Source organism: Eucalyptus grandis, chromosome 6, assembly GCF_016545825.1.
Source record: "Eucalyptus grandis isolate ANBG69807.140 chromosome 6, ASM1654582v1, whole genome shotgun sequence".
In the NCBI taxonomy this organism is placed as follows: Eukaryota; Viridiplantae; Streptophyta; class Magnoliopsida; order Myrtales; family Myrtaceae; genus Eucalyptus; species Eucalyptus grandis.
Window position 1 is genome coordinate 27,665,355 of NC_052617.1, and position 20,657 is coordinate 27,686,011.

At 43.3% G+C, this 20,657-nt stretch overlaps 48 non-coding genes and 2 pseudogenes across 48 annotated transcripts; all 50 read right to left on the reverse strand.

Moving 5' to 3' along the window:
* Positions 1-184: 184 nt before the first annotated feature.
* Positions 185-303, reverse strand: LOC120295021. The gene has a single exon (XR_005552389.1). It is a non-coding gene; the product is annotated as a 5S ribosomal RNA (ribosomal RNA).
* Positions 304-596: 293 nt separating this feature from the next.
* Positions 597-713, reverse strand: LOC120295237. Its single transcript, XR_005552595.1, has one exon. It is a non-coding gene; the product is annotated as a 5S ribosomal RNA (ribosomal RNA).
* A 292-nt stretch (positions 714-1,005) lies between these two features.
* On the reverse strand, positions 1,006-1,122 carry LOC120295238. The gene has a single exon (XR_005552596.1). It is a non-coding gene; the product is annotated as a 5S ribosomal RNA (ribosomal RNA).
* Positions 1,123-1,415: 293 nt separating this feature from the next.
* On the reverse strand, positions 1,416-1,532 carry LOC120295239. Its single transcript, XR_005552597.1, has one exon. It is a non-coding gene; the product is annotated as a 5S ribosomal RNA (ribosomal RNA).
* A 292-nt stretch (positions 1,533-1,824) lies between these two features.
* LOC120295241 lies at positions 1,825-1,941 on the reverse strand. Its single transcript, XR_005552599.1, has one exon. It is a non-coding gene; the product is annotated as a 5S ribosomal RNA (ribosomal RNA).
* A 293-nt stretch (positions 1,942-2,234) lies between these two features.
* Positions 2,235-2,351, reverse strand: LOC120295242. Its single transcript, XR_005552600.1, has one exon. It is a non-coding gene; the product is annotated as a 5S ribosomal RNA (ribosomal RNA).
* A 293-nt stretch (positions 2,352-2,644) lies between these two features.
* Positions 2,645-2,759, reverse strand: LOC120295118. Its single transcript, XR_005552485.1, has one exon. It is a non-coding gene; the product is annotated as a 5S ribosomal RNA (ribosomal RNA).
* Positions 2,760-3,052: 293 nt separating this feature from the next.
* Positions 3,053-3,169, reverse strand: LOC120295243. The gene has a single exon (XR_005552601.1). It is a non-coding gene; the product is annotated as a 5S ribosomal RNA (ribosomal RNA).
* A 290-nt stretch (positions 3,170-3,459) lies between these two features.
* Positions 3,460-3,576, reverse strand: LOC120295244. Its single transcript, XR_005552602.1, has one exon. It is a non-coding gene; the product is annotated as a 5S ribosomal RNA (ribosomal RNA).
* Positions 3,577-3,868: 292 nt separating this feature from the next.
* On the reverse strand, positions 3,869-3,985 carry LOC120295245. Its single transcript, XR_005552603.1, has one exon. It is a non-coding gene; the product is annotated as a 5S ribosomal RNA (ribosomal RNA).
* Positions 3,986-4,276: 291 nt separating this feature from the next.
* LOC120295032 lies at positions 4,277-4,395 on the reverse strand. Its single transcript, XR_005552400.1, has one exon. It is a non-coding gene; the product is annotated as a 5S ribosomal RNA (ribosomal RNA).
* Positions 4,396-4,686: 291 nt separating this feature from the next.
* LOC120295016 lies at positions 4,687-4,803 on the reverse strand. Its single transcript, XR_005552384.1, has one exon. It is a non-coding gene; the product is annotated as a 5S ribosomal RNA (ribosomal RNA).
* Positions 4,804-5,095: 292 nt separating this feature from the next.
* Positions 5,096-5,212, reverse strand: LOC120295017. Its single transcript, XR_005552385.1, has one exon. It is a non-coding gene; the product is annotated as a 5S ribosomal RNA (ribosomal RNA).
* A 292-nt stretch (positions 5,213-5,504) lies between these two features.
* LOC120295018 lies at positions 5,505-5,621 on the reverse strand. The gene has a single exon (XR_005552386.1). It is a non-coding gene; the product is annotated as a 5S ribosomal RNA (ribosomal RNA).
* Positions 5,622-5,913: 292 nt separating this feature from the next.
* On the reverse strand, positions 5,914-6,030 carry LOC120295019. Its single transcript, XR_005552387.1, has one exon. It is a non-coding gene; the product is annotated as a 5S ribosomal RNA (ribosomal RNA).
* A 294-nt stretch (positions 6,031-6,324) lies between these two features.
* On the reverse strand, positions 6,325-6,441 carry LOC120295020. Its single transcript, XR_005552388.1, has one exon. It is a non-coding gene; the product is annotated as a 5S ribosomal RNA (ribosomal RNA).
* A 292-nt stretch (positions 6,442-6,733) lies between these two features.
* LOC120295022 lies at positions 6,734-6,850 on the reverse strand. Its single transcript, XR_005552390.1, has one exon. It is a non-coding gene; the product is annotated as a 5S ribosomal RNA (ribosomal RNA).
* A 293-nt stretch (positions 6,851-7,143) lies between these two features.
* Positions 7,144-7,258, reverse strand: LOC120295119. Its single transcript, XR_005552486.1, has one exon. It is a non-coding gene; the product is annotated as a 5S ribosomal RNA (ribosomal RNA).
* A 294-nt stretch (positions 7,259-7,552) lies between these two features.
* LOC120295043 lies at positions 7,553-7,671 on the reverse strand. Its single transcript, XR_005552411.1, has one exon. It is a non-coding gene; the product is annotated as a 5S ribosomal RNA (ribosomal RNA).
* Positions 7,672-7,964: 293 nt separating this feature from the next.
* LOC120295124 lies at positions 7,965-8,080 on the reverse strand. The gene has a single exon (XR_005552491.1). It is a non-coding gene; the product is annotated as a 5S ribosomal RNA (ribosomal RNA).
* A 293-nt stretch (positions 8,081-8,373) lies between these two features.
* On the reverse strand, positions 8,374-8,490 carry LOC120295023. The gene has a single exon (XR_005552391.1). It is a non-coding gene; the product is annotated as a 5S ribosomal RNA (ribosomal RNA).
* Positions 8,491-8,781: 291 nt separating this feature from the next.
* LOC120295024 lies at positions 8,782-8,898 on the reverse strand. The gene has a single exon (XR_005552392.1). It is a non-coding gene; the product is annotated as a 5S ribosomal RNA (ribosomal RNA).
* Positions 8,899-9,191: 293 nt separating this feature from the next.
* LOC120295025 lies at positions 9,192-9,308 on the reverse strand. Its single transcript, XR_005552393.1, has one exon. It is a non-coding gene; the product is annotated as a 5S ribosomal RNA (ribosomal RNA).
* Positions 9,309-9,601: 293 nt separating this feature from the next.
* Positions 9,602-9,718, reverse strand: LOC120295026. The gene has a single exon (XR_005552394.1). It is a non-coding gene; the product is annotated as a 5S ribosomal RNA (ribosomal RNA).
* A 291-nt stretch (positions 9,719-10,009) lies between these two features.
* On the reverse strand, positions 10,010-10,126 carry LOC120295027. The gene has a single exon (XR_005552395.1). It is a non-coding gene; the product is annotated as a 5S ribosomal RNA (ribosomal RNA).
* Positions 10,127-10,419: 293 nt separating this feature from the next.
* LOC120295120 lies at positions 10,420-10,534 on the reverse strand. Its single transcript, XR_005552487.1, has one exon. It is a non-coding gene; the product is annotated as a 5S ribosomal RNA (ribosomal RNA).
* Positions 10,535-10,826: 292 nt separating this feature from the next.
* On the reverse strand, positions 10,827-10,943 carry LOC120295028. The gene has a single exon (XR_005552396.1). It is a non-coding gene; the product is annotated as a 5S ribosomal RNA (ribosomal RNA).
* A 294-nt stretch (positions 10,944-11,237) lies between these two features.
* On the reverse strand, positions 11,238-11,354 carry LOC120295029. Its single transcript, XR_005552397.1, has one exon. It is a non-coding gene; the product is annotated as a 5S ribosomal RNA (ribosomal RNA).
* Positions 11,355-11,648: 294 nt separating this feature from the next.
* LOC120295030 lies at positions 11,649-11,765 on the reverse strand. Its single transcript, XR_005552398.1, has one exon. It is a non-coding gene; the product is annotated as a 5S ribosomal RNA (ribosomal RNA).
* Positions 11,766-12,057: 292 nt separating this feature from the next.
* Positions 12,058-12,174, reverse strand: LOC120295031. The gene has a single exon (XR_005552399.1). It is a non-coding gene; the product is annotated as a 5S ribosomal RNA (ribosomal RNA).
* A 293-nt stretch (positions 12,175-12,467) lies between these two features.
* LOC120295033 lies at positions 12,468-12,584 on the reverse strand. Its single transcript, XR_005552401.1, has one exon. It is a non-coding gene; the product is annotated as a 5S ribosomal RNA (ribosomal RNA).
* A 293-nt stretch (positions 12,585-12,877) lies between these two features.
* On the reverse strand, positions 12,878-12,994 carry LOC120295034. Its single transcript, XR_005552402.1, has one exon. It is a non-coding gene; the product is annotated as a 5S ribosomal RNA (ribosomal RNA).
* A 293-nt stretch (positions 12,995-13,287) lies between these two features.
* On the reverse strand, positions 13,288-13,404 carry LOC120295035. Its single transcript, XR_005552403.1, has one exon. It is a non-coding gene; the product is annotated as a 5S ribosomal RNA (ribosomal RNA).
* Positions 13,405-13,696: 292 nt separating this feature from the next.
* LOC120295122 lies at positions 13,697-13,811 on the reverse strand. Its single transcript, XR_005552489.1, has one exon. It is a non-coding gene; the product is annotated as a 5S ribosomal RNA (ribosomal RNA).
* Positions 13,812-14,106: 295 nt separating this feature from the next.
* Positions 14,107-14,223, reverse strand: LOC120295083. The gene has a single exon (XR_005552450.1). It is a non-coding gene; the product is annotated as a 5S ribosomal RNA (ribosomal RNA).
* A 293-nt stretch (positions 14,224-14,516) lies between these two features.
* Positions 14,517-14,641, reverse strand: LOC120295153 (annotated as a pseudogene).
* Positions 14,642-14,933: 292 nt separating this feature from the next.
* On the reverse strand, positions 14,934-15,052 carry LOC120295171 (annotated as a pseudogene).
* Positions 15,053-15,342: 290 nt separating this feature from the next.
* Positions 15,343-15,459, reverse strand: LOC120295036. Its single transcript, XR_005552404.1, has one exon. It is a non-coding gene; the product is annotated as a 5S ribosomal RNA (ribosomal RNA).
* Positions 15,460-15,748: 289 nt separating this feature from the next.
* LOC120295037 lies at positions 15,749-15,865 on the reverse strand. The gene has a single exon (XR_005552405.1). It is a non-coding gene; the product is annotated as a 5S ribosomal RNA (ribosomal RNA).
* Positions 15,866-16,160: 295 nt separating this feature from the next.
* LOC120295038 lies at positions 16,161-16,277 on the reverse strand. The gene has a single exon (XR_005552406.1). It is a non-coding gene; the product is annotated as a 5S ribosomal RNA (ribosomal RNA).
* Positions 16,278-16,570: 293 nt separating this feature from the next.
* Positions 16,571-16,687, reverse strand: LOC120295039. The gene has a single exon (XR_005552407.1). It is a non-coding gene; the product is annotated as a 5S ribosomal RNA (ribosomal RNA).
* Positions 16,688-16,979: 292 nt separating this feature from the next.
* Positions 16,980-17,096, reverse strand: LOC120295040. Its single transcript, XR_005552408.1, has one exon. It is a non-coding gene; the product is annotated as a 5S ribosomal RNA (ribosomal RNA).
* A 294-nt stretch (positions 17,097-17,390) lies between these two features.
* On the reverse strand, positions 17,391-17,507 carry LOC120295041. Its single transcript, XR_005552409.1, has one exon. It is a non-coding gene; the product is annotated as a 5S ribosomal RNA (ribosomal RNA).
* Positions 17,508-17,800: 293 nt separating this feature from the next.
* LOC120295145 lies at positions 17,801-17,915 on the reverse strand. The gene has a single exon (XR_005552512.1). It is a non-coding gene; the product is annotated as a 5S ribosomal RNA (ribosomal RNA).
* A 295-nt stretch (positions 17,916-18,210) lies between these two features.
* On the reverse strand, positions 18,211-18,329 carry LOC120295055. Its single transcript, XR_005552422.1, has one exon. It is a non-coding gene; the product is annotated as a 5S ribosomal RNA (ribosomal RNA).
* Positions 18,330-18,622: 293 nt separating this feature from the next.
* Positions 18,623-18,738, reverse strand: LOC120295086. The gene has a single exon (XR_005552453.1). It is a non-coding gene; the product is annotated as a 5S ribosomal RNA (ribosomal RNA).
* A 294-nt stretch (positions 18,739-19,032) lies between these two features.
* Positions 19,033-19,147, reverse strand: LOC120295123. Its single transcript, XR_005552490.1, has one exon. It is a non-coding gene; the product is annotated as a 5S ribosomal RNA (ribosomal RNA).
* A 292-nt stretch (positions 19,148-19,439) lies between these two features.
* LOC120295042 lies at positions 19,440-19,556 on the reverse strand. The gene has a single exon (XR_005552410.1). It is a non-coding gene; the product is annotated as a 5S ribosomal RNA (ribosomal RNA).
* Positions 19,557-19,849: 293 nt separating this feature from the next.
* Positions 19,850-19,966, reverse strand: LOC120295044. The gene has a single exon (XR_005552412.1). It is a non-coding gene; the product is annotated as a 5S ribosomal RNA (ribosomal RNA).
* Positions 19,967-20,259: 293 nt separating this feature from the next.
* On the reverse strand, positions 20,260-20,376 carry LOC120295045. The gene has a single exon (XR_005552413.1). It is a non-coding gene; the product is annotated as a 5S ribosomal RNA (ribosomal RNA).
* Positions 20,377-20,657: the final 281 nt, after the last annotated feature.

Sequence of the window (20,657 nt, forward strand, 5' to 3'; positions counted from 1 at the left end):
GATAAATTAACGATCTATTAACTTAGAAACAACGGAAAATATACGGAGAACTTTTAAAAACCGTTTCCTCGATCGAAATCTCGACCCGGCAAATCGTCAAAATAAAAATAAAAACGAAATAAATCTAAAATCGATCGAGATCTCGACCCGGCAAATCGTCAAAATAAAAGTAAAAACGAAAAGAGGGGTGCAACACGAGGACTTCCCAGGAGGTCACCCATCCTAGTACTACTCTCGCCCAAGCACGCTTAACTTCGGAGTTCTGATGGGATCCGGTGCATTAGTGCTGGTATGATCGCACCCGTCATGTTACGCATTGCAAACTTATTTGAAGCAAAAGCCATTTCTCGTCTTAAGAAATGTCCGGAGAGTTCTACTTCCGGCTTTCGAGGAGCCGTTGCGCAATCGCCGGATAAATTAACGATCTATTAACTTAGAAACAACGGAAAATATACGGAGAACTTTTAAAACCGTTTCCCTCGATCGAAATCTCGACCCGGCAAATCGTCAAAATAAAAATAAAAACGAAATAAATCTAAAATCGATCGAGATCTCGACCCGGCAAATCGTCAAAATAAAAGTAAAAACGAAAAAGAGGGGTGCAACACGAGGACTTCCCAGAGGTCACCCATCCTAGTACTACTCTCGCCCAAGCACGCTTAACTTCGGAGTTCGATGGGATCCGGTGCATTAGTGCTGGTATGATCGCACCCGTCATGTTACGCATTGCAAACTTATTTGAAGCAAAAGCCATTTCTCGTCTTAAGAAATGTCCGGAGAGTTCTACTTCCGGCTTTCGAGGAGCCGTTGCGCAATCGCCGGATAAATTAACGATCTATTAACTTAGAAACAACGGAAAATATACGGAGAACTTTTAAAACCGTTTCCCTCGATCGAAATCTCGACCCGGCAAATCGTCAAAATAAAAATAAAAACGAAATAAATCTAAAATCGATCGAGATCTCGACCCGGCAAATCGTCAAAATAAAAGTAAAAACGAAAAGAGGGGTGCAACACGAGGACTTCCCAGAGGTCACCCATCCTAGTACTACTCTCGCCCAAGCACGCTTAACTTCGGAGTTCGATGGGATCCGGTGCATTAGTGCTGGTATGATCGCACCCGTCATGTTACGCATTGCAAACTTATTTGAAGCAAAAGCCATTTCTCGTCTTAAGAAATGTCCGGAGAGTTCTACTTCCGGCTTTCGAGGAGCCGTTGCGCAATCGCCGGATAAATTAACGATCTATTAACTTAGAAACAACGGAAAATATACGGAGAACTTTTAAAACCGTTTCCCTCGATCGAAATCTCGACCCGGCAAATCGTCAAAATAAAAATAAAAACGAAATAAATCTAAAATCGATCGAGATCTCGACCCGGCAAATCGTCAAAATAAAAGTAAAAACGAAAAAGAGGGGTGCAACACGAGGACTTCCCAGAGGTCACCCATCCTAGTACTACTCTCGCCCAAGCACGCTTAACTTCGGAGTTCGATGGGATCCGGTGCATTAGTGCTGGTATGATCGCACCCGTCATGTTACGCATTGCAAACTTATTTGAAGCAAAAGCCATTTCTCGTCTTAAGAAATGTCCGGAGAGTTCTACTTCCGGCTTTCGAGGAGCCGTTGCGCAATCGCCGGATAAATTAACGATCTATTAACTTAGAAACAACGGAAAATATACGGAGAACTTTTAAAACCGTTTCCCTCGATCGAAATCTCGACCCGGCAAATCGTCAAAATAAAAATAAAAACGAAATAAATCTAAAATCGATCGAGATCTCGACCCGGCAAATCGTCAAAATAAAAGTAAAAACGAAAAGAGGGGTGCAACACGAGGACTTCCCAGAGGTCACCCATCCTAGTACTACTCTCGCCCAAGCACGCTTAACTTCGGAGTTCGATGGGATCCGGTGCATTAGTGCTGGTATGATCGCACCCGTCATGTTACGCATTGCAAACTTATTTGAAGCAAAAGCCATTTCTCGTCTTAAGAAATGTCCGGAGAGTTCTACTTCCGGCTTTCGAGGAGCCGTTGCGCAATCGCCGGATAAATTAACGATCTATTAACTTAGAAACAACGGAAAATATACGGAGAACTTTTAAAAACCGTTTCCCTCGATCGAAATCTCGACCCGGCAAATCGTCAAAATAAAAATAAAAACGAAATAAATCTAAAATCGATCGAGATCTCGACCCGGCAAATCGTCAAAATAAAAGTAAAAACGAAAAGAGGGGTGCAACACGAGGACTTCCCAGAGGTCACCCATCCTAGTACTACTCTCGCCCAAGCACGCTTAACTTCGGAGTTCGATGGGATCCGGTGCATTAGTGCTGGTATGATCGCACCCGTCATGTTACGCATTGCAAACTTATTTGAAGCAAAAGCCATTTCTCGTCTTAAGAAATGTCCGGAGAGTTCTACTTCCGGCTTTCGAGGAGCCGTTGCGCAATCGCCGGATAAATTAACGATCTATTAACTTAGAAACAACGGAAAATATACGGAGAACTTTTAAAAACCGTTTCCCTCGATCGAAATCTCGACCCGGCAAATCGTCAAAATAAAAATAAAAACGAAATAAATCTAAAATCGATCGAGATCTCGACCCGGCAAATCGTCAAAATAAAAGTAAAAACGAAAAGAGGGGTGCAACACGAGGACTTCCCAGAGGTCACCCATCCTAGTACTACTCGCCCAAGCACGCTTAACTTCGGAGTTCGATGGGATCCGGTGCATTAGTGCTGGTATGATCGCACCCGTCATGTTACGCATTGCAAACTTATTTGAAGCAAAAGCCATTTCTCGTCTTAAGAAATGTCCGGAGAGTTCTACTTCCGGCTTTCGAGGAGCCGTTGCGCAATCGCCGGATAAATTAACGATCTATTAACTTAGAAACAACGGAAAATATACGGAGAACTTTTAAAACCGTTTCCCTCGATCGAAATCTCGACCCGGCAAATCGTCAAAATAAAAATAAAAACGAAATAAATCTAAAATCGATCGAGATCTCGACCCGGCAAATCGTCAAAATAAAAGTAAAAACGAAAAAGAGGGGTGCAACACGAGGACTTCCCAGAGGTCACCCATCCTAGTACTACTCTCGCCCAAGCACGCTTAACTTCGGAGTTCGATGGGATCCGGTGCATTAGTGCTGGTATGATCGCACCCGTCATGTTACGCATTGCAAACTTATTTGAAGCAAAAGCCATTTCTCGTCTTAAGAAATGTCCGGAGAGTTCTACTTCCGGCTTTCGAGGAGCCGTTGCGCAATCGCCGGATAAATTAACGATCTATTAACTTAGAAACAACGGAAAATATACGGAGAACTTTTAAAACCGTTTCCCGATCGAAATCTCGACCCGGCAAATCGTCAAAATAAAAATAAAAACGAAATAAATCTAAAATCGATCGAGATCTCGACCCGGCAAATCGTCAAAATAAAAGTAAAAACGAAAAGAGGGGTGCAACACGAGGACTTCCCAGAGGTCACCCATCCTAGTACTACTCTCGCCCAAGCACGCTTAACTTCGGAGTTCGATGGGATCCGGTGCATTAGTGCTGGTATGATCGCACCCGTCATGTTACGCATTGCAAACTTATTTGAAGCAAAAGCCATTTCTCGTCTTAAGAAATGTCCGGAGAGTTCTACTTCCGGCTTTCGAGGAGCCGTTGCGCAATCGCCGGATAAATTAACGATCTATTAACTTAGAAACAACGGAAAATATACGGAGAACTTTTAAAACCGTTTCCCTCGATCGAAATCTCGACCCGGCAAATCGTCAAAATAAAAATAAAAACGAAATAAATCTAAAATCGATCGAGATCTCGACCCGGCAAATCGTCAAAATAAAAGTAAAAACGAAAAGAGGGGTGCAACACGAGGACTTCCCAGAGGTCACCCATCCTAGTACTACTCTCGCCCAAGCACGCTTAACTTCGGAGTTCGATGGGATCCGGTGCATTAGTGCTGGTATGATCGCACCCGTCATGTTACGCATTGCAAACTTATTTGAAGCAAAAGCCATTTCTCGTCTTAAGAAATGTCCGGAGAGTTCTACTTCCGGCTTTCGAGGAGCCGTTGCGCAATCGCCGGATAAATTAACGATCTATTAACTTAGAAACAACGGAAAATATACGGAGAACTTTTAAAACCGTTTCCCTCGATCGAAATCTCGACCGGCAAATCGTCAAAATAAAAATAAAAACGAAATAAATCTAAAATCGATCGAGATCTCGACCCGGCAAATCGTCAAAATAAAAGTAAAAACGAAAAGAGGGGTGCAACACGAGGACTTCCCAGGAGGTCACCCATCCTAGTACTACTCTCGCCCAAGCACGCTTAACTTCGGAGTTCTGATGGGATCCGGTGCATTAGTGCTGGTATGATCGCACCCGTCATGTTACGCATTGCAAACTTATTTGAAGCAAAAGCCATTTCTCGTCTTAAGAAATGTCCGGAGAGTTCTACTTCCGGCTTTCGAGGAGCCGTTGCGCAATCGCCGGATAAATTAACGATCTATTAACTTAGAAACAACGGAAAATATACGGAGAACTTTTAAAACCGTTTCCTCGATCGAAATCTCGACCCGGCAAATCGTCAAAATAAAAATAAAAACGAAATAAATCTAAAATCGATCGAGATCTCGACCCGGCAAATCGTCAAAATAAAAGTAAAAACGAAAAGAGGGGTGCAACACGAGGACTTCCCAGAGGTCACCCATCCTAGTACTACTCTCGCCCAAGCACGCTTAACTTCGGAGTTCGATGGGATCCGGTGCATTAGTGCTGGTATGATCGCACCCGTCATGTTACGCATTGCAAACTTATTTGAAGCAAAAGCCATTTCTCGTCTTAAGAAATGTCCGGAGAGTTCTACTTCCGGCTTTCGAGGAGCCGTTGCGCAATCGCCGGATAAATTAACGATCTATTAACTTAGAAACAACGGAAAATATACGGAGAACTTTTAAAACCGTTTCCCTCGATCGAAATCTCGACCCGGCAAATCGTCAAAATAAAAATAAAAACGAAATAAATCTAAAATCGATCGAGATCTCGACCCGGCAAATCGTCAAAATAAAAGTAAAAACGAAAAGAGGGGTGCAACACGAGGACTTCCCAGAGGTCACCCATCCTAGTACTACTCTCGCCCAAGCACGCTTAACTTCGGAGTTCGATGGGATCCGGTGCATTAGTGCTGGTATGATCGCACCCGTCATGTTACGCATTGCAAACTTATTTGAAGCAAAAGCCATTTCTCGTCTTAAGAAATGTCCGGAGAGTTCTACTTCCGGCTTTCGAGGAGCCGTTGCGCAATCGCCGGATAAATTAACGATCTATTAACTTAGAAACAACGGAAAATATACGGAGAACTTTTAAAACCGTTTCCCTCGATCGAAATCTCGACCCGGCAAATCGTCAAAATAAAAATAAAAACGAAATAAATCTAAAATCGATCGAGATCTCGACCCGGCAAATCGTCAAAATAAAAGTAAAAACGAAAAGAGGGGTGCAACACGAGGACTTCCCAGAGGTCACCCATCCTAGTACTACTCTCGCCCAAGCACGCTTAACTTCGGAGTTCGATGGGATCCGGTGCATTAGTGCTGGTATGATCGCACCCGTCATGTTACGCATTGCAAACTTATTTGAAGCAAAAGCCATTTCTCGTCTTAAGAAATGTCCGGAGAGTTCTACTTCCGGCTTTCGAGGAGCCGTTGCGCAATCGCCGGATAAATTAACGATCTATTAACTTAGAAACAACGGAAAATATACGGAGAACTTTTAAAACCGTTTCCCTCGATCGAAATCTCGACCCGGCAAATCGTCAAAATAAAAATAAAAACGAAATAAATCTAAAATCGATCGAGATCTCGACCCGGCAAATCGTCAAAATAAAAGTAAAAACGAAAAGAGGGGTGCAACACGAGGACTTCCCAGAGGTCACCCATCCTAGTACTACTCTCGCCCAAGCACGCTTAACTTCGGAGTTCGATGGGATCCGGTGCATTAGTGCTGGTATGATCGCACCCGTCATGTTACGCATTGCAAACTTATTTGAAGCAAAAGCCATTTCTCGTCTTAAGAAATGTCCGGAGAGTTCTACTTCCGGCTTTCGAGGAGCCGTTGCGCAATCGCCGGATAAATTAACGATCTATTAACTTAGAAACAACGGAAAATATACGGAGAACTTTTAAAAACCGTTTCCCTCGATCGAAATCTCGACCCGGCAAATCGTCAAAATAAAAATAAAAACGAAATAAATCTAAAATCGATCGAGATCTCGACCCGGCAAATCGTCAAAATAAAAGTAAAAACGAAAAAGAGGGGTGCAACACGAGGACTTCCCAGAGGTCACCCATCCTAGTACTACTCTCGCCCAAGCACGCTTAACTTCGGAGTTCGATGGGATCCGGTGCATTAGTGCTGGTATGATCGCACCCGTCATGTTACGCATTGCAAACTTATTTGAAGCAAAAGCCATTTCTCGTCTTAAGAAATGTCCGGAGAGTTCTACTTCCGGCTTTCGAGGAGCCGTTGCGCAATCGCCGGATAAATTAACGATCTATTAACTTAGAAACAACGGAAAATATACGGAGAACTTTTAAAACCGTTTCCCTCGATCGAAATCTCGACCCGGCAAATCGTCAAAATAAAAATAAAAACGAAATAAATCTAAAATCGATCGAGATCTCGACCCGGCAAATCGTCAAAATAAAAGTAAAAACGAAAAGAGGGGTGCAACACGAGGACTTCCCAGAGGTCACCCATCCTAGTACTACTCTCGCCCAAGCACGCTTAACTTCGGAGTTCGATGGGATCCGGTGCATTAGTGCTGGTATGATCGCACCCGTCATGTTACGCATTGCAAACTTATTTGAAGCAAAAGCCATTTCTCGTCTTAAGAAATGTCCGGAGAGTTCTACTTCCGGCTTTCGAGGAGCCGTTGCGCAATCGCCGGATAAATTAACGATCTATTAACTTAGAAACAACGGAAAATATACGGAGAACTTTTAAAAACCGTTTCCCTCGATCGAAATCTCGACCCGGCAAATCGTCAAAATAAAAATAAAAACGAAATAAATCTAAAATCGATCGAGATCTCGACCCGGCAAATCGTCAAAATAAAAGTAAAAACGAAAAGAGGGGTGCAACACGAGGACTTCCCAGAGGTCACCCATCCTAGTACTACTCGCCCAAGCACGCTTAACTTCGGAGTTCGATGGGATCCGGTGCATTAGTGCTGGTATGATCGCACCCGTCATGTTACGCATTGCAAACTTATTTGAAGCAAAAGCCATTTCTCGTCTTAAGAAATGTCCGGAGAGTTCTACTTCCGGCTTTCGAGGAGCCGTTGCGCAATCGCCGGATAAATTAACGATCTATTAACTTAGAAACAACGGAAAATATACGGAGAACTTTTAAAAACCGTTTCCCTCGATCGAAATCTCGACCCGGCAAATCGTCAAAATAAAAATAAAAACGAAATAAATCTAAAATCGATCGAGATCTCGACCCGGCAAATCGTCAAAATAAAAGTAAAAACGAAAAAGAGGGGTGCAACACGAGGACTTCCCAGGAGGTCACCCATCCTAGTACTACTCTCGCCCAAGCACGCTTAACTTCGGAGTTCTGATGGGATCCGGTGCATTAGTGCTGGTATGATCGCACCCGTCATGTTACGCATTGCAAACTTATTTGAAGCAAAAGCCATTTCTCGTCTTAAGAAATGTCCGGAGAGTTCTACTTCCGGCTTTCGAGGAGCCGTTGCGCAATCGCCGGATAAATTAACGATCTATTAACTTAGAAACAACGGAAAATATACGGAGAACTTTTAAAAACCGTTTCCCTCGATCGAAATCTCGACCCGGCAAATCGTCAAAATAAAAATAAAAACGAAATAAATCTAAAATCGATCGAGATCTCGACCCGGCAAATCGTCAAAATAAAAGTAAAAACGAAAAGAGGGGTGCAACACGAGGACTTCCCAGAGGTCACCCATCCTAGTACTACTCTCGCCCAAGCACGCTTAACTTCGGAGTCGATGGGATCCGGTGCATTAGTGCTGGTATGATCGCACCCGTCATGTTACGCATTGCAAACTTATTTGAAGCAAAAGCCATTTCTCGTCTTAAGAAATGTCCGGAGAGTTCTACTTCCGGCTTTCGAGGAGCCGTTGCGCAATCGCCGGATAAATTAACGATCTATTAACTTAGAAACAACGGAAAATATACGGAGAACTTTTAAAAACCGTTTCCCTCGATCGAAATCTCGACCCGGCAAATCGTCAAAATAAAAATAAAAACGAAATAAATCTAAAATCGATCGAGATCTCGACCCGGCAAATCGTCAAAATAAAAGTAAAAACGAAAAGAGGGGTGCAACACGAGGACTTCCCAGAGGTCACCCATCCTAGTACTACTCTCGCCCAAGCACGCTTAACTTCGGAGTTCGATGGGATCCGGTGCATTAGTGCTGGTATGATCGCACCCGTCATGTTACGCATTGCAAACTTATTTGAAGCAAAAGCCATTTCTCGTCTTAAGAAATGTCCGGAGAGTTCTACTTCCGGCTTTCGAGGAGCCGTTGCGCAATCGCCGGATAAATTAACGATCTATTAACTTAGAAACAACGGAAAATATACGGAGAACTTTTAAAACCGTTTCCTCGATCGAAATCTCGACCCGGCAAATCGTCAAAATAAAAATAAAAACGAAATAAATCTAAAATCGATCGAGATCTCGACCCGGCAAATCGTCAAAATAAAAGTAAAAACGAAAAGAGGGGTGCAACACGAGGACTTCCCAGAGGTCACCCATCCTAGTACTACTCTCGCCCAAGCACGCTTAACTTCGGAGTTCGATGGGATCCGGTGCATTAGTGCTGGTATGATCGCACCCGTCATGTTACGCATTGCAAACTTATTTGAAGCAAAAGCCATTTCTCGTCTTAAGAAATGTCCGGAGAGTTCTACTTCCGGCTTTCGAGGAGCCGTTGCGCAATCGCCGGATAAATTAACGATCTATTAACTTAGAAACAACGGAAAATATACGGAGAACTTTTAAAACCGTTTCCCTCGATCGAAATCTCGACCCGGCAAATCGTCAAAATAAAAATAAAAACGAAATAAATCTAAAATCGATCGAGATCTCGACCCGGCAAATCGTCAAAATAAAAGTAAAAACGAAAAAGAGGGGTGCAACACGAGGACTTCCCAGAGGTCACCCATCCTAGTACTACTCTCGCCCAAGCACGCTTAACTTCGGAGTTCGATGGGATCCGGTGCATTAGTGCTGGTATGATCGCACCCGTCATGTTACGCATTGCAAACTTATTTGAAGCAAAAGCCATTTCTCGTCTTAAGAAATGTCCGGAGAGTTCTACTTCCGGCTTTCGAGGAGCCGTTGCGCAATCGCCGGATAAATTAACGATCTATTAACTTAGAAACAACGGAAAATATACGGAGAACTTTTAAAACCGTTTCCCTCGATCGAAATCTCGACCCGGCAAATCGTCAAAATAAAAATAAAAACGAAATAAATCTAAAATCGATCGAGATCTCGACCCGGCAAATCGTCAAAATAAAAGTAAAAACGAAAAAGAGGGGTGCAACACGAGGACTTCCCAGAGGTCACCCATCCTAGTACTACTCTCGCCCAAGCACGCTTAACTTCGGAGTTCGATGGGATCCGGTGCATTAGTGCTGGTATGATCGCACCCGTCATGTTACGCATTGCAAACTTATTTGAAGCAAAAGCCATTTCTCGTCTTAAGAAATGTCCGGAGAGTTCTACTTCCGGCTTTCGAGGAGCCGTTGCGCAATCGCCGGATAAATTAACGATCTATTAACTTAGAAACAACGGAAAATATACGGAGAACTTTTAAAACCGTTTCCTCGATCGAAATCTCGACCCGGCAAATCGTCAAAATAAAAATAAAAACGAAATAAATCTAAAATCGATCGAGATCTCGACCCGGCAAATCGTCAAAATAAAAGTAAAAACGAAAAGAGGGGTGCAACACGAGGACTTCCCAGAGGTCACCCATCCTAGTACTACTCTCGCCCAAGCACGCTTAACTTCGGAGTTCGATGGGATCCGGTGCATTAGTGCTGGTATGATCGCACCCGTCATGTTACGCATTGCAAACTTATTTGAAGCAAAAGCCATTTCTCGTCTTAAGAAATGTCCGGAGAGTTCTACTTCCGGCTTTCGAGGAGCCGTTGCGCAATCGCCGGATAAATTAACGATCTATTAACTTAGAAACAACGGAAAATATACGGAGAACTTTTAAAAACCGTTTCCTCGATCGAAATCTCGACCCGGCAAATCGTCAAAATAAAAATAAAAACGAAATAAATCTAAAATCGATCGAGATCTCGACCCGGCAAATCGTCAAAATAAAAGTAAAAACGAAAAAGAGGGGTGCAACACGAGGACTTCCCAGAGGTCACCCATCCTAGTACTACTCGCCCAAGCACGCTTAACTTCGGAGTTCGATGGGATCCGGTGCATTAGTGCTGGTATGATCGCACCCGTCATGTTACGCATTGCAAACTTATTTGAAGCAAAAGCCATTTCTCGTCTTAAGAAATGTCCGGAGAGTTCTACTTCCGGCTTTCGAGGAGCCGTTGCGCAATCGCCGGATAAATTAACGATCTATTAACTTAGAAACAACGGAAAATATACGGAGAACTTTTAAAACCGTTTCCCTCGATCGAAATCTCGACCCGGCAAATCGTCAAAATAAAAATAAAAACGAAATAAATCTAAAATCGATCGAGATCTCGACCCGGCAAATCGTCAAAATAAAAGTAAAAACGAAAAGAGGGGTGCAACACGAGGACTTCCCAGAGGTCACCCATCCTAGTACTACTCTCGCCCAAGCACGCTTAACTTCGGAGTTCGATGGGATCCGGTGCATTAGTGCTGGTATGATCGCACCCGTCATGTTACGCATTGCAAACTTATTTGAAGCAAAAGCCATTTCTCGTCTTAAGAAATGTCCGGAGAGTTCTACTTCCGGCTTTCGAGGAGCCGTTGCGCAATCGCCGGATAAATTAACGATCTATTAACTTAGAAACAACGGAAAATATACGGAGAACTTTTAAAAACCGTTTCCCTCGATCGAAATCTCGACCCGGCAAATCGTCAAAATAAAAATAAAAACGAAATAAATCTAAAATCGATCGAGATCTCGACCCGGCAAATCGTCAAAATAAAAGTAAAAACGAAAAAGAGGGGTGCAACACGAGGACTTCCCAGAGGTCACCCATCCTAGTACTACTCTCGCCCAAGCACGCTTAACTTCGGAGTTCGATGGGATCCGGTGCATTAGTGCTGGTATGATCGCACCCGTCATGTTACGCATTGCAAACTTATTTGAAGCAAAAGCCATTTCTCGTCTTAAGAAATGTCCGGAGAGTTCTACTTCCGGCTTTCGAGGAGCCGTTGCGCAATCGCCGGATAAATTAACGATCTATTAACTTAGAAACAACGGAAAATATACGGAGAACTTTTAAAAACCGTTTCCCTCGATCGAAATCTCGACCCGGCAAATCGTCAAAATAAAAATAAAAACGAAATAAATCTAAAATCGATCGAGATCTCGACCCGGCAAATCGTCAAAATAAAAGTAAAAACGAAAAAGAGGGGTGCAACACGAGGACTTCCCAGAGGTCACCCATCCTAGTACTACTCTCGCCCAAGCACGCTTAACTTCGGAGTTCGATGGGATCCGGTGCATTAGTGCTGGTATGATCGCACCCGTCATGTTACGCATTGCAAACTTATTTGAAGCAAAAGCCATTTCTCGTCTTAAGAAATGTCCGGAGAGTTCTACTTCCGGCTTTCGAGGAGCCGTTGCGCAATCGCCGGATAAATTAACGATCTATTAACTTAGAAACAACGGAAAATATACGGAGAACTTTTAAAAACCGTTTCCTCGATCGAAATCTCGACCCGGCAAATCGTCAAAATAAAAATAAAAACGAAATAAATCTAAAATCGATCGAGATCTCGACCCGGCAAATCGTCAAAATAAAAGTAAAAACGAAAAGAGGGGTGCAACACGAGGACTTCCCAGAGGTCACCCATCCTAGTACTACTCTCGCCCAAGCACGCTTAACTTCGGAGTTCGATGGGATCCGGTGCATTAGTGCTGGTATGATCGCACCCGTCATGTTACGCATTGCAAACTTATTTGAAGCAAAAGCCATTTCTCGTCTTAAGAAATGTCCGGAGAGTTCTACTTCCGGCTTTCGAGGAGCCGTTGCGCAATCGCCGGATAAATTAACGATCTATTAACTTAGAAACAACGGAAAATATACGGAGAACTTTTAAAACCGTTTCCCTCGATCGAAATCTCGACCCGGCAAATCGTCAAAATAAAAATAAAAACGAAATAAATCTAAAATCGATCGAGATCTCGACCCGGCAAATCGTCAAAATAAAAGTAAAAACGAAAAAGAGGGGTGCAACACGAGGACTTCCCAGAGGTCACCCATCCTAGTACTACTCTCGCCCAAGCACGCTTAACTTCGGAGTTCGATGGGATCCGGTGCATTAGTGCTGGTATGATCGCACCCGTCATGTTACGCATTGCAAACTTATTTGAAGCAAAAGCCATTTCTCGTCTTAAGAAATGTCCGGAGAGTTCTACTTCCGGCTTTCGAGGAGCCGTTGCGCAATCGCCGGATAAATTAACGATCTATTAACTTAGAAACAACGGAAAATATACGGAGAACTTTTAAAAACCGTTTCCCTCGATCGAAATCTCGACCCGGCAAATCGTCAAAATAAAAATAAAAACGAAATAAATCTAAAATCGATCGAGATCTCGACCCGGCAAATCGTCAAAATAAAAGTAAAAACGAAAAGAGGGGTGCAACACGAGGACTTCCCAGAGGTCACCCATCCTAGTACTACTCTCGCCCAAGCACGCTTAACTTCGGAGTTCGATGGGATCCGGTGCATTAGTGCTGGTATGATCGCACCCGTCATGTTACGCATTGCAAACTTATTTGAAGCAAAAGCCATTTCTCGTCTTAAGAAATGTCCGGAGAGTTCTACTTCCGGCTTTCGAGGAGCCGTTGCGCAATCGCCGGATAAATTAACGATCTATTAACTTAGAAACAACGGAAAATATACGGAGAACTTTTAAAAACCGTTTCCCTCGATCGAAATCTCGACCCGGCAAATCGTCAAAATAAAAATAAAAACGAAATAAATCTAAAATCGATCGAGATCTCGACCCGGCAAATCGTCAAAATAAAAGTAAAAACGAAAAGAGGGGTGCAACACGAGGACTTCCCAGAGGTCACCCATCCTAGTACTACTCTCGCCCAAGCACGCTTAACTTCGGAGTTCGATGGGATCCGGTGCATTAGTGCTGGTATGATCGCACCCGTCATGTTACGCATTGCAAACTTATTTGAAGCAAAAGCCATTTCTCGTCTTAAGAAATGTCCGGAGAGTTCTACTTCCGGCTTTCGAGGAGCCGTTGCGCAATCGCCGGATAAATTAACGATCTATTAACTTAGAAACAACGGAAAATATACGGAGAACTTTTAAAACCGTTTCCCTCGATCGAAATCTCGACCCGGCAAATCGTCAAAATAAAAATAAAAACGAAATAAATCTAAAATCGATCGAGATCTCGACCCGGCAAATCGTCAAAATAAAAGTAAAAACGAAAAGAGGGGTGCAACACGAGGACTTCCCAGAGGTCACCCATCCTAGTACTACTCGCCCAAGCACGCTTAACTTCGGAGTTCGATGGGATCCGGTGCATTAGTGCTGGTATGATCGCACCCGTCATGTTACGCATTGCAAACTTATTTGAAGCAAAAGCCATTTCTCGTCTTAAGAAATGTCCGGAGAGTTCTACTTCCGGCTTTCGAGGAGCCGTTGCGCAATCGCCGGATAAATTAACGATCTATTAACTTAGAAACAACGGAAAATATACGGAGAACTTTTAAAACCGTTTCCCTCGATCGAAATCTCGACCCGGCAAATCGTCAAAATAAAAATAAAAACAATAAATAAATCTAAAATCGATCGAGATCTCGACCCGGCAAATCGTCAAAATAAAAGTAAAAACGAAAAGAGAGGGTGCAACACGAGGACTTCCCAGAGGTCACCCATCCTAGTACTACTCTCGCCCAAGCACGCTTAACTTCGGAGTTCGATGGGATCCGGTGCATTAGTGCTGGTATGATCGCACCCGTCATGTTACGCATTGCAAACTTATTTGAAGCAAAAGCCATTTCTCGTCTTAAGAAATGTCCGGAGAGTTCTACTTCCGGCTTTCGAGGAGCCGTTGCGCAATCGCCGGATAAATTAACGATCTATTAACTTAGAAACAACGGAAAATATACGGAGAACTTTTAAAAACCGTTTCCCTCGATCGAAATCTCGACCCGGCAAATCGTCAAAATAAAAATAAAAACGAAATAAATCTAAAATCGATCGAGATCTCGACCCGGCAAATCGTCAAAATAAAAGTAAAAACGAAAAGAGGGGTGCAACACGAGGACTTCCACCCATCCTAGAGGTCACCCATCCTAGTACTACTCTCGCCCAAGCACGCTTAACTTCGGAGTTCGATGGGATCCGGTGCATTAGTGCTGGTATGATCGCACCCGTCATGTTACGCATTGCAAACTTATTTGAAGCAAAAGCCATTTCTCGTCTTAAGAAATGTCCGGAGAGTTCTACTTCCGGCTTTCGAGGAGCCGTTGCGCAATCGCCGGATAAATTAACGATCTATTAACTTAGAAACAACGGAAAATATACGGAGAACTTTTAAAACCGTTTCCCTCGATCGAAATCTCGACCCGGCAAATCGTCAAAATAAAAATAAAAACGAAATAAATCTAAAATCGATCGAGATCTCGACCCGGCAAATCGTCAAAATAAAAGTAAAAACGAAAAGAGGGGTGCAACACGAGGACTTCCCAGAGGTCACCCATCCTAGTACTACTCTCGCCCAAGCACGCTTAACTTCGGAGTTCGATGGGGGATCCGGTGCATTAGTGCTGTGATGACCCCGTCATGTTACGCATTGCAAACTTATTTGAAGCAAAAGCCATTTCTCGTCTTAAGAAATGTCCGGAGAGTTCTACTTCCGGCTTTCGAGGAGCCGTTGCGCAATCGCCGGATAAATTAACGATCTATTAACTTAGAAACAACGGAAAATATACGGAGAACTTTTAAAAACCGTTTCCCTCGATCGAAATCTCGACCCGGCAAATCGTCAAAATAAAAATAAAAACGAAATAAATCTAAAATCGATCGAGATCTCGACCCGGCAAATCGTCAAAATAAAAGTAAAAACGAAAAAGAGGGGTGCAACACGAGGACTTCCCAGAGGTCACCCATCCTAGTACTACTCTCGCCCAAGCACGCTTAACTTCGGAGTTCGATGGGATCCGGTGCATTAGTGCTGGTATGATCGCACCCGTCATGTTACGCATTGCAAACTTATTTGAAGCAAAAGCCATTTCTCGTCTTAAGAAATGTCCGGAGAGTTCTACTTCCCTTTCGAGGAGCCGTTGCGCAATCGCCGGATAAATTAACGATCTATTAACTTAGAAACAACGGAAAATATACGGAGAACTTTTAAAACCGTTTCCTCGATCGAAATCTCGACCCGGCAAATCGTCAAAATAAAAATAAAAACGAAATAAATCTAAAATCGATCGAGATCTCGACCCGGCAAATCGTCAAAATAAAAGTAAAAACGAAAAGAGGGGTGCAACACGAGGACTTCCCAGAGGTCACCCATCCTAGTACTACTCTCGCCCAAGCACGCTTAACTTCGGAGTTCGATGGGATCCGGTGCATTAGTGCTGGTATGATCGCACCCGTCATGTTACGCATTGCAAACTTATTTGAAGCAAAAGCCATTTCTCGTCTTAAGAAATGTCCGGAGAGTTCTACTTCCGGCTTTCGAGGAGCCGTTGCGCAATCGCCGGATAAATTAACGATCTATTAACTTAGAAACAACGGAAAATATACGGAGAACTTTTAAAAACCGTTTTCCCTCGATCGAAATCTCGACCCGGCAAATCGTCAAAATAAAAATAAAAACGAAATAAATCTAAAATCGATCGAGATCTCGACCCGGCAAATCGTCAAAATAAAAGTAAAAACGAAAAAGAGGGGTGCAACACGAGGACTTCCCAGAGGTCACCCATCCTAGTACTACTCTCGCCCAAGCACGCTTAACTTCGGAGTTCGATGGGATCCGGTGCATTAGTGCTGGTATGATCGCACCCGTCATGTTACGCATTGCAAACTTATTTGAAGCAAAAGCCATTTCTCGTCTTAAGAAATGTCCGGAGAGTTCTACTTCCGGCTTTCGAGGAGCCGTTGCGCAATCGCCGGATAAATTAACGATCTATTAACTTAGAAACAACGGAAAATATACGGAGAACTTTTAAAAACCGTTTCCCTCGATCGAAATCTCGACCCGGCAAATCGTCAAAATAAAAATAAAAACGAAATAAATCTAAAATCGATCGAGATCTCGACCCGGCAAATCGTCAAAATAAAAGTAAAAACGAAAAGAGGGGTGCAACACGAGGACTTCCCAGAGGTCACCCATCCTAGTACTACTCTCGCCCAAGCACGCTTAACTTCGGAGTTCGATGGGATCCGGTGCATTAGTGCTGGTATGATCGCACCCGTCATGTTACGCATTGCAAACTTATTTGAAGCAAAAGCCATTTCTCGTCTTAAGAAATGTCCGGAGAGTTCTACTTCCGGCTTTCGAGGAGCCGTTGCGCAATCGCCGGATAAATTAACGATCTATTAACTTAGAAACAACGGAAAATATACGGAGAACTTTTAAAAACCGTTTCCTCGATCGAAATCTCGACCCGGCAAATCGTCAAAATAAAAATAAAAACGAAATAAATCTAAAATCGATCGAGATCTCGACCCGGCAAATCGTCAAAATAAAAGTAAAAACGAAAAGAGGGGTGCAACACGAGGACTTCCCAGAGGTCACCCATCCTAGTACTACTCTCGCCCAAGCACGCTTAACTTCGGAGTTCGATGGGATCCGGTGCATTAGTGCTGGTATGATCGCACCCGTCATGTTACGCATTGCAAACTTATTTGAAGCAAAAGCCATTTCTCGTCTTAAGAAATGTCCGGAGAGTTCTACTTCCGGCTTTCGAGGAGCCGTTGCGCAATCGCCGGATAAATTAACGATCTATTAACTTAGAAACAACGGAAAATATACGGAGAACTTTTAAAAACCGTTTCCCTCGATCGAAATCTCGACCCGGCAAATCGTCAAAATAAAAATAAAAACGAAATAAATCTAAAATCGATCGAGATCTCGACCCGGCAAATCGTCAAAATAAAAGTAAAAACGAAAAAGAGGGGTGCAACACGAGGACTTCCCAGAGGTCACCCATCCTAGTACTACTCTCGCCCAAGCACGCTTAACTTCGGAGTTCGATGGGATCCGGTGCATTAGTGCTGGTATGATCGCACCCGTCATGTTACGCATTGCAAACTTATTTGAAGCAAAAGCCATTTCTCGTCTTAAGAAATGTCCGGAGAGTTCTACTTCCGGCTTTCGAGGAGCCGTTGCGCAATCGCCGGATAAATTAACGATCTATTAACTTAGAAACAACGGAAAATATACGGAGAACTTTTAAAAACCGTTTCCCTCGATCGAAATCTCGACCCGGCAAATCGTCAAAATAAAAATAAAAACGAAATAAATCTAAAATCGATCGAGATCTCGACCCGGCAAATCGTCAAAATAAAAGTAAAAACGAAAAGAGGGGGGCAACACGAGGACTTCCCAGAGGTCACCCATCCTAGTACTACTCGCCCAAGCACGCTTAACTTCGGAGTTCGATGGGATCCGGTGCATTAGTGCTGGTATGATCGCACCCGTCATGTTACGCATTGCAAACTTATTTGAAGCAAAAGCCATTTCTCGTCTTAAGAAATGTCCGGCGAGTTCTACTTCCGGCTTTCGAGGAGCCGTTCCCCAATCGCCTGATAAATTAACGACATATTAACTTAGAAACAACGGAAAATATACGGAGAACTTTTAAAAACCGTTTCCCTCGATCGAAATCTCGCCCCGGCAAATCGTCAAAATAAAAATAAAAAACGAAATAAATCTAAAATCGAACGAAATCTCGACCCGGCAAATCGTCAAAATAAAAGTAAAAACGAAAAAGAGGGGTGCAACACGAGGACTTCCCAGGAGGTCACCCATCCTAGTACTACTCTCGCCCAAGCACGCTTAACTTCGGAGTTCTGATGGGATCCGGTGCATTAGTGCTGGTATGATCGCACCCGTCATGTTACGCATTGCAAACTTATTTGAAGCAAAAGCCATTTCTCGTCTTAAGAAATGTCCGGAGAGTTCTACTTCCGGCTTTCGAGGAGCCGTTGCGCAATCGCCGGATAAATTAACGATCTATTAACTTAGAAACAACGGAAAATGTACGGAGAACTTTTAAAAACCGTTTCCCTCGATCGAAATCTCGACCCGGCAAATCGTCAAAATAAAAAAAAAATGAAATAAATCTAAAATCGATCGAGATCTCGACCCGGCAAATCGTCAAAATAAAAGTAAAAACGAAAAAGAGGGGTGCAACACGAGGACTTCCCAGGAGGTCACCCATCCTAGTACTACTCGCCCAAGCACGCTTAACTTCGGAGTTCGATGGGATCCGGTGCATTAGTGCTGGTATGATCGCACCCGTCATGTTACGCATTGCAAACTTATTTGAAGCAAAAGCCATTTCTCGTCTTAAGAAATGTCCGGAGAGTTCTACTTCCGGCTTTCGAGGAGCCGTTGCGCAATCGCCGGATAAATTAACGATCTATTAACTTAGAAACAACGGAAAATATACGGAGAACTTTTAAAAACCGTTTCCCTCGATCGAAATCTCGACCCGGCAAATCGTCAAAATAAAAATAAAAACGAAATAAATCTAAAATCGATCGAGATCTCGACCCGGCAAATCGTCAAAATAAAAGTAAAAACGAAAAAGAGGGGTGCAACACGAGGACTTCCCAGAGGTCACCCATCCTAGTACTACTCGCCCAAGCACGCTTAACTTCGGAGTTCGATGGGATCCGGTGCATTAGTGCTGGTATGATCGCACCCGTCATGTTACGCATTGCAAACTTATTTGAAGCAAAAGCCATTTCTCGTCTTAAGAAATGTCCGGAGAGTTCTACTTCCGGCTTTCGAGGAGCCGTTGCGCAATCGCCGGATAAATTAACGATCTATTAACTTAGAAACAACGGAAAATATACGGAGAACTTTTAAAACCGTTTCCCTCGATCGAAATCTCGACCCGGCAAATCGTCAAAATAAAAATAAAAACGAAATAAATCTAAAATCGATCGAGATCTCGACCCGGCAAATCGTCAAAATAAAAGTAAAAACGAAAAGAGGGGTGCAACACGAGGACTTCCCAGAGGTCACCCATCCTAGTACTACTCTCGCCCAAGCACGCTTAACTTCGGAGTTCGATGGGATCCGGTGCATTAGTGCTGGTATGATCGCACCCGTCATGTTACGCATTGCAAACTTATTTGAAGCAAAAGCCATTTCTCGTCTTAAGAAATGTCCGGAGAGTTCTACTTCCGGCTTTCGAGGAGCCGTTGCGCAATCGCCGGATAAATTAACGATCTATTAACTTAGAAACAACGGAAAATATACGGAGAACTTTTAAAAACCGTTTCCCTCGATCGAAATCTCGACCCGGCAAATCGTCAAAATAAAAATAAAAACGAAATAAATCTAAAATCGATCGAGATCTCGACCCGGCAAATCGTCAAAATAAAAGTAAAAACGAAAAGAGGGGTGCAACACGAGGACTTCCCAGAGGTCACCCATCCTAGTACTACTCTCGCCCAAGCACGCTTAACTTCGGAGTTCGATGGGATCCGGTGCATTAGTGCTGGTATGATCGCACCCGTCATGTTACGCATTGCAAACTTATTTGAAGCAAAAGCCATTTCTCGTCTTAAGAAATGTCCGGAGAGTTCTACTTCCGGCTTTCGAGGAGCCGTTGCGCAATCGCCGGATAAATTAACGATCTATTAACTTAGAAACAACGGAAAATATACGGAGAACTTTTAAAACCGTTTCCCTCGATCGAAATCTCGACCCGGCAAATCGTCAAAATAAAAATAAAAACGAAATAAATCTAAAATCGATCGAGATCTCGACCCGGCAAATCGTCAAAATAAAAGTAAAAACGAAAAAGAGGGGTGCAACACGAGGACTTCCCAGAGGTCACCCATCCTAGTACTACTCTCGCCCAAGCACGCTTAACTTCGGAGTTCGATGGGATCCGGTGCATTAGTGCTGGTATGATCGCACCCGTCATGTTACGCATTGCAAACTTATTTGAAGCAAAAGCCATTTCTCGTCTTAAGAAATGTCCGGAGAGTTCTACTTCCGGCTTTCGAGGAGCCGTTGCGCAATCGCCGGATAAATTAACGATCTATTAACTTAGAAACAACGGAAAATATACGGAGAACTTTTAAAACCGTTTCCCTCGATCGAAATCTCGACCCGGCAAATCGTCAAAATAAAAATAAAAACGAAATAAATCTAAAATCGATCGAGATCTCGACCCGGCAAATCGTCAAAATAAAAGTAA